Genomic DNA, 14847 nt, shown 5'->3' on the forward strand with positions numbered 1-14847 from the left:
AAAAGAAGTATATTGTGCTTTTCACTTTTTATATCATGTTAAGTTATAGTGCTTTAAGAGACAGCACTGTGTATCTTTTAAATAGCATTCCAGGGACTATACCTGGATTATATGTTTAATCTCAGTAATTGGAAACATAACATTAGACTTATGAATCTAGAAAGGAGCAATGATCTTAGCTGGAACTAACTGAAGAGCAGAATAAGAGAGCTAGCTAAAAGTAGTCTGGGTTCTCCAGGAAAAGCTCCTCAGAAATAAAACCATCGTTTGATGGCGTTAAGTCTGCGTCCTCCACGGGGGAACCCTCAGGAACAAAGTCATCCAACAAAGGAATTGAAGTAGTTAAAGTTATTTCTCTTTCAGATGCCATTTCAATATAACCACCAAGCCTGTGGTCTAAGACTTTACTGGTCCTGGACAAAATAAAATGTAATGCAGCATTAAATGTAACCAGATTAGATTGATATGTATTTTTTCTAACCAGTGGAGGGCCTTGGTGAATGGGATGAAAGGCCTTCTCATGTGTCCATCTGGTAAAATTTGAGGGAGCCCACTCAATGGGAAAAGGAGGCTGAGTAAGGCCTTTAATTGAGTGGTGACACTGAGGGCAAAAACTAGCTCTAAACATTCGATCTAGGTCAGCTTCTGAATAATCATTTTGAACCAACCTAGTCTGTAGTAACCAATGACCTAGAGCCAGAGTAGGGAGACATGGCTGTTTACAATCAGGGCAACACCACTTGTCTAAAGGCATCTTTGTAGCAAGACAGTAGAATCAGTTAATGAAAAACAACAGCATTAAATATAACTGCATGGATATTAAGTCTTTATTACAAAAATAACTTTAGACTTAAACACAGAGTGTGTTTTCTCAGACTTAAATTTTATCTCCTACTTTGCAGCCTCTATACCCAGGAAAATACAGTAAAAGCAATGGAAGAACATCTTACCCACAAAATAAGAATGATCTAGTCAACAGTTTTAACTTTGTAAATTCTGAGTACATTAAATGGTAAATAAACCTATTAAGTAGGAATAGTCAAGAGAAGTAATTAAGTAGAATATTATTAATATTAGGATTAATTTTAGCAACAGTCTAGAAATGTACCCCACACTGGAAAGATGTGTCTACACCTCAGTGGAATTTGTTGAGAAAGTGTCTCTCTTCTCTCAGTCCTAAATGCAGTCTCAGTTCTTAAGAAACAGTTCAGTACAGAATGGAATTTGTCACTTCCCAGTGACACAGTTCACAGGCTTGCAATATTAGTCCTCCAAGATGAGATGGGTTCTGTCTGAACGTGGCAGCTTCATGTAAACTCAGATGCTAAAGAAAGCTTGCAGCAGGATTTGCATAATCATCTCAGCTGGTGGCATTACTATGTCCACTTGATTTTCAGGAGGAGTTGAGCAATCTGTTGAGCACGTATCTGGTGTCAGGTGATTTATATTAGTGAGGTGTGTAAGCCTTGTCCTTTTAATGTCCTGGGACGTTGTGTGGGGAAGCAGAAAAATCTTATCAGCCTCGTTCTCAGAGTATCTCTGGCAAAGTTCTTCCTTTGTGTTCATAGATCTTGACCCACTCTCTTAGGAGTTTGATGGAAGGAATCTGATTATACTTGGGGTTTCTGTAAGAGAAAATTTTACAAATCCTGTGAAAACTTTGGTAACTTCTATAGTGAAATTAAAAACTTTACTGAGTATTATTATGGGTTAATAGTCTTTGTAAATGTGATTTGTTTTTCCTAGTTGTACTTTTATCTGATGTTTAAATTAGCACAGGTTAATTAATGCTGAATAAGTGTTGAATAAGCTTGTGTAACAATATGTCAGGTAACTGCATTTCTTGAAACTTTTAAAAAACTTATAAACTTATGAATTTTAGTTAATACATAGTAAGTCTAACTATTATACTTAAATAACATCAAATAATAAAGTTAGGAAATAAAATATAATCTAATATTTTGGTCATTTTAGGAGGCTTATCTCTGAACACTGATTTCTTCATTTAGGAGCTTTAGTAGTAACCAACAAAATTTCTGACGTGGAGTTATTTGTAATCATTTATTTTCATTGTGTCTTTTTAACACAGAGTACCTTTAAATTACAGTTTCAGTATTAACATAAAAGCAAAGTAGAGGAGCATTTTCGCAAAAAGACTTTTAAAAAATACATTGGATCCAAAAGAATGAAGGACTAAGCCTGTCTGCTATCTGACAGGTTTTTAATTCAAGGTGGGATATTGATTTTAATGATGAATCTGTCTTAATGTGAAAGCAAAAATCACTTTAAGTATGATTTTTTTAATTAATTGAACTTTAAGTTAGTGAGATACCCATACGGTCTAAGCTAAGCTACTATAAAAAACAAGAGTAGATACTAAATAAGGATATAGCAAAGAGATGAGAATTTGACAAACTTGTAAAGCAACTGTTTAGGACATGTAAACACTTTATGTTTGAAATCTCTCCTATTTGGGGATTTTCAATTTTTTTTTTTATTTCAATTTAAGATAACTACAAAGACAAGGCAGATCTTTTGGTGTGTACTTCTGTGGCCATAATTTATGGAGAAAGACCTGAAAAGATTTGTTTTCATTGTCAGAAGATAGACAGTATTATACAAATACAGATCGACAGATAAATAGATTGATTGATTAAAAGTGATAAATGTATAATTTTGATTTTCATAGCTGGTATTTAACATGTTGCAGTGATTGATATACTTATTCAATGTAAATCATGGATTGATTGTAAACTTTTCTAATCAAAACTCATTTGGTCAAAGAAAAAGCATGGTGCAGTGTTGGACACTGTTTCTAAGAGAGGTCACAGAGACTATTCTGGAATTAATCTCTTTCATATGAAGGTGCATTAATTTATTTAGAAATTACACCATTATTAGAATATATTTAGCCTAAATTTACTCTGACGAAGTTAATTAAAATTAAATAGAAGGCTCAGGGTGCCAAAGAGAGGTTTGAGTTTGGCAGATAGGGTGCAAGAAGCAATAGCCTTAAGCTTCATCAGAATTATTTGTAAGATCTCAATTGCTAAATATTGTACAATCAGACCCTGATGTTGTTGACTATTATACTGGGTTTTTTAATCTTGGATTTCTTATCTTGGATCTTTGATTAATTAGATCTATTGGCCAGTTTTTACTGATTATTTAATTAGCTTTCATTGCTGGTGCATCATTCCCTCCTTTTTCGTGGGTCATCTTATGTGTCACAAGACCATGATGCCATAGGTAATTGAAGCACAACATTCATCTGATCTTTTCTTTTGTTCAACATTAATTTGTATGACCTTGTCTCCTAGAATGTTAAGCTCGTAAGATCTGACACTGAGAACCTTGTAAGTTAATAAAATTTACAAGATTTTAGGAGGAAAAAAAAGCCACTGCCTCAGCTTCAGAATTTATTGAAAATCCAAGTAATTTGCTAGGAATTTAATGAATACAAGTTCTGTAGAATTGATATTTGGTCATACTAACCTGGAAAACAATTAAATCTATTGAGTCATTGTAAAGTAGAGCCTGCTCTAGAAGAGTTTATTTTGGATTGGGACAGTTCTCTGATGTGTGAATTCCTATTTAAGAACTTAGGACGACTAATCGTCATGAAAGTACTGTTTAAAACCAGAACCGCACGATCGTTAAGACTTTTTTGTCTGGGTTTTCTAAGCCAGTTTCTGTAAGTAGTACTGAATACCAACTACAGAAGATGGTCAGTGATTTTAGTTTCATGGCTAATTAAGACCTCAAGTATGTGGATAAGTGAGTAAGACACTCCAAATGAAAGTGAGCCTGTTATTCTTGATCATGTCAAGTGTAGGGATTTTATCTCTTTTTAAAATATAGAAAATTTTCTTTTAATAATGTATATCTATGAGCCTGATATTTCTTAGAAATGAGACCCGTTGAGATTACCTCTTCCATGATTTAGTACCTGTTATTGGCCTTCGATAGAAGACTCCCTGATGATTGATAACTCCTTTTCCTTTTGGTACTTAGAAGTGATCTGTTAGTCTTGAGATGTTACTGACACTCTCTGAGACTTGATTAAGGTCACTTCCAACAGCACAGCACTCTGACTCTATCTGTTGTCAATCCTATCAGCTTGAGTTCTTTCCTGGGGCCACTGACTGAAGATAAAGGCTTTACCATTATCTGAGGACCTGTTGCTACTCAGGGTCTGACCAAGGGTCATCCCTGCTACCCTGAAAACCATTTAATGCTATTTAACCCAATTCATAGAAAAGATAGAAAACCAACATTCAGATAATTGCTGCCTTAAAACAATCTGTGCTGAAAGGTGATATAGCATAGTGGTGAAGAGTTGGAGCTGGACTGCCAGGTTATGAACCCAAATTCTGCAATTTCATCACTGGGTACCTTGGATTCTCGGTGCCTCAGTTCCCTTATATATTAAGTGATGAAAATGAGGATATCTAAATCATTACACTGTTGAAAGGTTTAACTGGTTTAATGCTTATAAAGCACATGCAACCATTCCTAGCACATAGTGGGAGCTATATTTGGCTTAAATAGCAAATCAGCATCATGTGGTCATCTGTCAGATGATCTGACTAAAGTCATTCTGTCATCAGAGTCATGCCTGGAAAATTTCTTACCTTAGTCTGCATTTTAGTGTTGCTGAAGAAGGATGCCTAACTCTGGATATTTATGGTAGATCACAAAACCATTCATTGTTGTGGTACAGGAATTGGCATTCCACATTGGTAATCAGTCTGTAAGGAAAGTTTATGTTAGTAGAGTAGGATATAAGCCAACTTCTGTTATGAAGATGGAGGAGGAAGTGAATTGATATTTAAGGTTTTATTACATGTCATTGAAATAGTACAGGATACATCAGATACGTCAGAAGATTCACATGAATATGTCTAAATTTAATCAAACCCATCTTCCATAGGGTTAAAACAGCATTCTAAAAAGTCTGGAAAAATTACAGTTTAGGAAGTTGAGCTCAGAGGCAGAAGGGAGGGAGTAGAAAAGTGAGCTGATTGGGGATTGGTTATAATTCTAATTTTTTTCCTTTTATTTCAAAAACTACCCTGTTAATTTGAATCAAATATTGGACGAAATTCAGAACAGTGTATGTCAAACCAGGTCAGCACTAGCTTATTAGAATCACCCGAGGATGCTTAAAAATTCAGATTCCTAGGCTCTACCACAGATCTAATGAACGTTTGTGGGGAGGCCAGAAATTTGCAACTTTCAACCTCCTTCACCACCTCTCATGATCACCTCTCTTCCCCACTATTGCAAATAGCTCTTATGCACAATGAGGTTTGTGTATCATTGGGTTAGTAACTCTCTCCAGAGGTTAGATGAGTTTAGAACTTTTCATGACAATCCTGCCAGAGTTATTTCTGAAATGTGAAAAGTGCTTGTGGCTCATATGAGGCCGGGCTCTGCATGTGAAACATCACTGTAAATCACAAACGAACTTCTTATCCTCATGCTCTAAAAATTCCAGCATGCCTTCCTTCTACTTAGAGCCTAAGAAATATTTTTTTTAAATACAGAAGTTTTCCATGAGAAGATAATAACTTCTTTCAACAGAGAATTTTGAGATTCTTAATGTAATCACACTGAACAAAAAATATTAAAAGATAATGTTATAAAGTTTATAAAATGTGTCATGCACTATATACTACATATCTATATATGCTCTGTACAAACACTGTATAAGATGCAATTCAAACAAATTAATACAAAAGATGTATATATTATTGTTTTCTCTATATAATCTCTAGGTAATAACCAAATTAAATTTCCATTTCCACTCATTTAAACTAAGGGTCTAGTATTCTTCAGCCCTGAAATCAGAGACACCTAGAACTTCCTGGGATAATGTCTTCATATTCCTTTGGTCTGTGTTTTTCAATCTTTTCGGGGCAAGGAGAGATTATGAACCTCTTACAGGAGAAGCTAACAAAACAAAGACCATCTCCCCAGAAAAATGCATCTAGGCACAATATTTCTACAAGTTCAGAGATGTTCACAGACACTCTGTAGCTTATGGATCCTGGTTCAGAACACCTGCTGTGCTAGAAAACTGCAAAGATAATATATGATAAATTTATTCTAATTCCAATGGAAACCCTACTCCAACGAGAACAAAAAGAGAGTCAGTGAATTATCTGAAGTTTGTGGATAAATTCTTTTAAGCCCAAACATTTAGGACTGGGTTGGCAATATGACTTCCCTTTCAAACAGCATTTTTTTGGTAACTATAATTTTATCAATTGGTACTCAATAATAATCTAGAATTTTAGTAGCAGATGCTTTGAGAAGAAATTCAGCTTAAGACAGCATACTATATTTCAACACCTTTACTGACATATAACTTCTATACCATACAGTTCATCCATTTAAAGTATACAATTCAACGGGTTCTAGCATATTCTTACATGTGTGCAACTATCACCGTAGCCAACTTGAAAACATTTTCATCAACTTAAAAAGAAACCCTGTACCTTTAACTATCACCCTCTACTCTCCATTCCTCTCCCACCCCTGACTAAGCCATCACTAGGGTTTTTTGGTTTTTTTTTTTTTCTGTCTCTATAGATTTTCTTATTCTGGACTTCCACAAGAATAGCATCACATAATATGTGGTCTTTTGTGACTGGCTTCTTTCACTTAACACAATGCTTTCAAGGTTCTTCCACATTATAGCATGTATCAGTGCTTCACTTCTTTTTAAGGCCAGATAATACTTCATCATAAGGATACCTCACATTTTGTTTGTCCATTCATCAGTTGATGACATTTGAGTTGTTTCTACCTTTTGGTTATAATGACTACTACTGCTAAAAAAAACAACTCATTCATGTATGAGTTTTGTGGACATGTGTTTTCATTTCTTTCGAGGATTCTTAAGGAATGAAATTACTGAATCATATGGTAACTCTATTTTTAATCATTTGAAGAACTGCCAGACTTTCCCAATGTGGCTACACCATGTTCCATTCCCAACAGCAGTGTATGGGGGGTTCTACTTTCTCCACATCCTTGCCAACGTTTGTTATAATCTGACTTTTCAATACTAGCCATCCTAGTGGGAATAAAGTGATATTTCATTGTGGTTTTGATTTGCATTTCCCTGCTAACTAAAGATGAGAATCTTTTCTTGTGCTTATTGGCCATTTGTGCATCTTCCTTGGGGAAATGTATATTCATATTCTTTACTCATTTTTAAATTGTGCTATATTTTTATTAATGAGTTGTTAGAGTTCTTTATATATTCTAAATACAAATTCCTTATTAGATATGTGATTTGCAAAAATCTTATGCCATTTTGTGGGTTGTCTTTTCACTTTCTTGATGGTGTCCTTTGAAGCACAAAAGTTTTAATGTTGATGAAGTCCAAGAGATCTAGTTTTTTGGTTCATAGCTAAGGATCCTTCGTCAAATCCAAGGTCATAAAAATAGTTTTCTTCTGAAAGTTTTATGGTTTTTAGCTTTTACATTGAAGTCTTTGATCCATTGTGAATTAATTTTTATAGTGTGAGGTAGGGGCCCAAGTTCATTCTTTTGCATGTGGATATTGTTACCTCAGCACCATTTATGGAAAAGACTGTTTTTCCTCATTGAATGGTCTTGGCGCCCTTGTAGAAGATCAGTTGACCATAAATGTATGGGTTTACTTCTGGCCTCTTGATTCTGTTCTGTTGATCTATATACATGTCAGTGTCACAGTCATGATTACAGTTTCTTTGTAGTCAGTTTTGAAATTAAGAAGTGTGAATTTAAGATATATGTTTGTGTAATAAAGATAACTGTTGTTGAAGAGGAGGCAGTGACATTTTTGAACCAAGACAGTGATGGAAGCGTTATCATGCTATAGGTTCAGTGAGCAGATACAAATAGAAAACAGAATTCATGGTTCCTTGCTGAAAGCTTCCCTAGATTGTGTGTTACAGAAGATGACAAAAGAAAATGAATGCTTTTTTCCCTGTAAAGTAATAAAAATGAACACAAAGTAAGTTAAATTACCTAGCTATGGCAGCATTTACTTCTAATCTGTAGAAAGAAAACTGTCTAGAGTTGGAATGTTTGTTGGTTCCCCTTAAACTTTGCTGTAACATCTCTGACAACTATTTAAATATGAGAGAGGCCTGTTTAAGCCACAGAGAAGTATCTTTAGTTTTCAGAAACAAATATTTTCTTTAGAAAATACCTGCTTTTTCTCTTAATTTCACTGGAACTTTTCGATCACAGAGCTACCAATTAATATTTGAAGACAAACCAAGGATAAATGCCGGGTAAAACTATAAAAGGAGACCAAGGTGGTCTTCCTAACTCTCATACTTTGTTATACACAACCCTTCTCCTTTTCCTACTTGCTCCTGCCCAGCCCACATGCACTGTCTCTTACTGCTGCTCCAGGCTTCCCAAGACCTTTCTAGAAGCATTTTCTATTCTGAAACTTTTACAAACTCTTTATCAAAACTTCCCTGGCCTATCTCCCTTCCTTAAGGCTAACATATACAAGAATGTGTCTGATAACTTTGTAAGTTTCAATCTAAAGGATGAGACCTTAATATGCCTCACTTCTGTGAGTGCGCTATGATTTTAAACTGGAGCTGTCTAGAGATCTAATATAGAATACAAGATGTGCAGCTGGCCTTGGGAACAGATCTTACAGTAAGCCTGGAATAAAAACTATTTACATGATTCCTTGTTTGTAATACAAAAAAAAAAAATAGATAAAATTCCATACTCTATTTCTAACTTTTTTCCCTCCATAGGGTTCAACTGGAGGAATCAGAGAGAGAAAAAAAGGCTATTACTTAGTTAAATGGCCCAAAATAAAAGATATATTTTATTCATAGTTCATGGTGACTATATTTTCTTTACCCATACCCATTAAAAAATATTTTAAAGGTACTTTCTTATTTTCTGGAGAGCCAAATTTTCTGACATTTCAGAAAAAAATTAGGATAATGATATATACACATAGCTAATTTTGAGAGATGGTGTTGAGAAATGTTTATAATTTCAAATCACAATTTGGGTGTTAAGGCAACTGTGATAAGATCATCTATCCCCTTTTTTCCTGAAAAGAGATCTGAAATGAATTATTCCATTGTTGGATGGTAAATTGATTCTGTCAATAAATGGATGCCAAAGCAACAAACTTAGCTATGCCAGCATTTATCTTTTATGTAAGTTCAGCATTTATTCCTTCACTAAACAGTTGTGTATTGAGTGTCTCCTACATTCCCGGTAGTCTTCTGGACCCTCAGAGACATAGCAGTGGAGAAGAAAGACTTTATCTACAAACTCACCTTACAAACTATGAAAACAGATAATTCAGTTTTCTTTTCTTCTGCTAAAAAGGAAGACTACATTTAAATCAAGTAAATCTCTGAATCTTAAAAGGAACAACAGTGTTTTCTAGACATTTTTTTCTCCACAGGAGAGCTAGGCTGGGGTGAGGTAGCATGTGTAAGTACGTGTGTGCATCATGTGTATTTCTATGCATGGGGGCTGAGCTTACTCCTAGATGACAGACTTTTCCCCTGTTATAATCTTGGAAAGGATATGAGAAACTGAATGGAAAAGGGAAGAGAGTCTACCTAGTCATTTAGGGAATATAATTATAAATGTGTTTTTCATTCTTTGTAAGGCTCATGTCAGGACAAGATATTAAAATTACCTTCAAGAATAATAACCAAGCTACCCCATGAGGTTTTAGGATAGATATCAATCTATCTACCTACCATACCTATCTGCTATCTAACTAAAGATAGGCTTTTACTAAATGACTTGTTAAAATAGTGTGTATAGTCTCTTCTCTTATTTTTATCTATTTGAATTGGATAAAACATACATGTTTTGATGTTTTTATTGACTTCCTACCATCTTTTATTTAAAATATATAGGAGAAACGAAAGTTAATCTACATATATGGGTCTGTAATCTTTTGAACTATGTGACCATGGGTAAAGGAAATGAAAAGCTATGTAGTTATCTCTGAATAGCTATATTTACATGATACCAGACTAGTTGAAAATTTGAATATAGACATACAAAGCAAACACAACCGTTGTAAAATTTTCCTCGTTAAATCCAGTTCAATTGCTCCATGTATATATGTATAGCCTAGGAAGTATTTTCTTCTTCCAATTTAATATATATTAATGTATTTCTACAATTTGCCTGTGTTAAAAGTTATTAAAGACAATTTAGATGATACAAAACAAACTTTAACACTTAATGAAGTGGAAGTCTCCTTTCTGAGAACTGCACAATGCAGCAGAGGGTAGAAAACTAGAGAATAAAGAATAAAGAACAAGGAAGAAAGAATTAGAAAATATCTGATTGGCTAGGCCCACATAGTCAACCTTATTTGTGGTGAGAAGCTCCAGAGCTGGCTTGGGGTCTGGTGATTAGTTGACTGCATACACTGCATTTCTGGTCAAGCAGAGCATTTACCTTTGCAAGTTATCAAGTTTTCATTTGGCTGATGTGGCACCCCAGGCAGGAGTGGCTCCATCTTGGGCCTAGAAATTTATTTCAACAGTCCTCCTTTGGATAATCCTCTTGACCATTCAAAATCTTTGATGGAAAATATTGGTTTAAGAGTAGGGTCAAGATAGCAGAATAGGAAGTGCTCACCTCCTCCCATGGGCACACTAAAATTACAGCCATTTGCAGAGCAACCATTGATGACAAAGACCAGAATATTTCCAATCTACTGACACAAACAGACTGAAAGTGAGGAGATGGAAAAAAGTATTCCATGCAAATGGAAATCAAAGAAATTTGGGATAGCAGCACTTATTTCAAATTACATACAGTTTAAAACAAAGATAGTAATAAGGGACAAAGAAGGACAGAATCTAATAATCAAGGGATCAATAGAAGAAGAAGATTTAACAATTTTAAATATATATGCACCCAACATAGGAGGACCTAAATACATAAAATGAATATTCAAACATGAGGAGAATTTAACAGTAATACATAAATAGTAGGGGACTATAACATCCCACTTACATCAATGGACAGATCATGCACCAGAAAATCAAGGAAGCACTGACTTTAAATGACACATTAGACCAGATGAACTTAAAGGATATATATACAACATTCCATCCAAAATCAGCAGAATATATATTCTTTTCAAGTGCACTTGGAACATTCTCCAGGATACATCACATGCTAGGTCACAAAAAAAGTCTTGGTAAATTTAAGAATACTGAAATCATATCAATCATCTTTTCCAACCACAGCACTATAACACTAAAAATAAACTAAAAGAAAAAAATGCAAAAAACACAAAACACGTGGAGGCTAAACAATATGCTACTAAACAACCAATGGATCGCTGAAGAAATCACAGGAGAGATAAAAAAATTCCTGAGGCAAATGAAAATGAAAACACAATGATCCAAAATCTATGGGTTGCAGTAAAAATAGCTCTAAGAGGGAAGTTTATAGTGATACAAGCCTCCCTCAGGAAAGAAAAATACCTGAAATAAACAACTTAAACTTACACCTAAAGGAACTAGATAAAAAAGAACAAAACCCTAAGTTAGTAGAAGGAAAGAAATCATAAAGATCAGAGCAGAAAGAAATAGAGACTAAAAAACAATTTTAAAAGATCAATGAAACTAAGAGCTGGTTCTTTGAAAAGATGAACAAAATGATAAACCTTTAGCCAGACTCATCAACGAAAAAAGAGAGTCCAAATCAATAAAATGAGAAATGAAAAAGAAGTTACAACTGACACCAGAGAAATACAAAAGATCATTAAGAGATTACTATGAATAATTATATATGAATAAAATGTATAATTTCCCAAGACTGAACCAGGAAGATACAGAAAATATGAACAGTATGCCAGAAATTAACACAATGTTGTAAACTATTTGTCGTTTAAAAAATGAAAAAACTAATCACCAGTAATGAAACTGAATCAGAAAACAAACAAAAACCCCCAAAACTCCCAACAAAGAAACGTACAAGACCAGATAGCTTCACAGGTTAATTCTACCAAACATTTAGAGAAAAGTTAACACCTGTACTTCTCAAACTATTCCAAAAATTGCAAAGGAAGGAATGCTTCTGAACTCATTTTAAAAAGCCAGTATCACTCTGATACCAAAACCAAAGACATGACAAAAAAAGAAAATTACAGACCAATATCACTGATAAACATAGAGGCAAAAATACTCAACAAAATATTAGCAAATCAAAATCAACAATACATTAGAAGTTTCATACACTATGATCAAGTGATATTTATCCTAGGGATGCAAGAGTGGTTCAATATCTGCAAATCAATCAGTGTGATACACCATGTTAACAAAAGGAACGATAACAATCACATGATCATCTTATTAACTGCAGAAAAAACATCTGACAAAATTCAATGTCTATTCATGATAAAAACTCTCATCAAAGTGGGTACAGAGGGAGCATATCTCTACATAATAAAGGCCATTTACAACAAACCCACAGCCAACATCATACTCAGTGGTGAAAAGCTAAAAGCCTTCCCAACTAAATTCAAGAACAAGACAAGGTTGCCCACTCTCACCACTTCTATTTAACATAGTATTGGAAGTCCTAGTCACCAAAATCAGACAAGAAAAAGGAATAAAAGGTATCCAAAGTGGAATGGAAGAGGTAAAACTCACCATTTACAGATAATATGACACTCTATGTAGAGAACCCTAAAATCTCCATCAAAAGACTACTGGAACTAATAAATGAATTCAGTAAAATTGTAGGATACAAGATTGATATAAAGAAATCTGTTGCTTTTCTACACACTAAAAATTAACTATCAGTAAGAGAAAGCAAACACATGATCCCATTTAAAATTGCATAAAAAACCCCTAGGAATAAATTTAACCAAGGAGGTAAAAGACCTATACTCTGAAAACTATAAAGCACTGATGAAGGAAATTGAAGGTGATACAAAGAAATGGAAAGCTATTCCGTGCTCTTGGATTGGAAGAATTAATATTGTTAAAATATCCATACTACCCCAAAGCAAGTACACATTTAATGCAGTCCTAATCAAAATACCCACACAATTTTTCACAGAACTAGAACAAATAACCCTAAAATTTTTATGGAACAGAAGGACCTGAATTGCCAAAGCAATCTTGAGGGGGGAAAAAAAAGCTGGAGGTGTCATGCTCCCTGATTTTAGACAAAGCTACAGTAATCAAAACAGCTTGGTCCAGGCACAAAAAGAGAAACATAGGTCAATGGGACAGTACAGAGAGCCCAGAAATAAACCTACACTTATTTGGGTGATTGATCTATGACACAGGAGGCTTAATATACAATGGGGAAAAGACAGTCTCTTCAATAATGGTGTAGGGAAAACTAGACACCTACATACAAAAGAATCAAACTGGACTACTACTCTCTCAGACCATATACAAAAATGAACTCAAAACAGATTAAAAGCTTAAATGTAAGACCTGAAACCATAAAACTTCTAGAAGAAAACATTGGCAGAACACTCTTTGACATCAGTCTTACTAGTAATTTTGAGTATGTCTCCTCAGGCAAGGGAAACAAAAGCAAAAATAAACAGGACTACATTAAACTATAACATTTTACACAGCAAAGGAAACTACCAACAGAATGAAAAGGTCACCTACTGAATGGGAGAAGATATTTGCAAACAACATATTTGACAAGGGTTAATATTCAAAATATACAGAGAACCCATACAACTCAACATCAAAAAACAAACAAACAAACAATTAAAAAATGGGCAGAGGATCTGAATAGGCATTTTTCCAAAGAAGACATCCAGATGGCCAAGAGGTACATGAGAAGATGGTCAGCGCCACTAGCCATCAGGGAAATGCAAGTCAAAACCACAATGAGCTATCACTCCACACCTGCCAGAATGGCTATTATCTAAAAGACAACAAACAAGTGTTGGCAAGGATGTAGAGAAAAGAAAACCTTTATCCACTGTTGGGAATGTAAATTGATGGAGCCACTATGGAAAACTCTATGGAGATAGCTAAAAAAGTAAAAAATAGAAGTACCATGTGATCTGGCAGTTCCATTTCTGGGTATTTATCTGAGGTAAATGAAAACACTAATTTGAAAAGGTATATGCACCCCTGTGTTCATTGCAGCATTATTTCCAATAGCCAAGATATTGAAGCAACAAAACTGCCTATCAATAGATGAATGGATAAAGAAGATGTGGTATGTATATATGTATGTGTACACACACACAGTGAAATACTACTTAGCCATAAAAAGGATGAAATCTTGCCACTTGTGACAACATGGATGGACCTGCAGGGTATTATGCTAAATTAAGCAAGGCAGAATAAGAAAGAAAAATACTAGATGATTTCACTTATATGTGGCATCTAAAAACAATACAAATAAACAAACAGAACAGAACAGAAACTGAGTTATAGGTACAGAGAAGAAACAATTATTTGCCAGAGGGGAGGGGTGTGAATGGAGGAAAGAAATAGTGAGATTAAGAAGTACAAACTTCCAGTTGTAAAATAAATGAGTCATGGGTATGAAATGTACATTGTGGGAAATATAGTCAATAACTACGTAATATCTTTGCATACCGATGTGTCATAACTAGATTTATCATGGTGATCATTTTCAAATGTATAGAAATATTGAATCACTATGTAGTGTACCAAGAACTAACACTGGGTTGTAGGTCAATTATACTTCATAAACAAACAAATAAACTCATAGGAAAAGCGATCGGATTTGTCGTTACCAGAAGTGGGGGTTGGGGGAGGGGGAATCCGATGAAGGCAGTCAAAAAGTACAAACTTCCAGTTATAAGATAAA

The 14847-nt window shown here is 34.5% G+C and overlaps 1 long non-coding RNA gene across 1 annotated transcript in view; it reads right to left on the reverse strand.

Moving 5' to 3' along the window:
- Positions 1–613: 613 nt before the first annotated feature.
- Positions 614–14847, reverse strand: part of LOC116662005 — a 190474-nt gene continuing 176240 nt past the window's right edge. Inside the window, exons 2-3 of the long non-coding RNA XR_004317978.1 lie at positions 4635–4751; positions 614–1625 (exon numbers count right to left, since the gene is read on the reverse strand). This is a non-coding gene — a long non-coding RNA (uncharacterized LOC116662005). The remainder of the gene's footprint in view (positions 1626–4634; positions 4752–14847) is intronic.

Source organism: Camelus ferus, chromosome X (genome assembly GCF_009834535.1).
Source record: "Camelus ferus isolate YT-003-E chromosome X, BCGSAC_Cfer_1.0, whole genome shotgun sequence".
NCBI lineage: Eukaryota > Metazoa > Chordata > Mammalia > Artiodactyla > Camelidae > Camelus > Camelus ferus.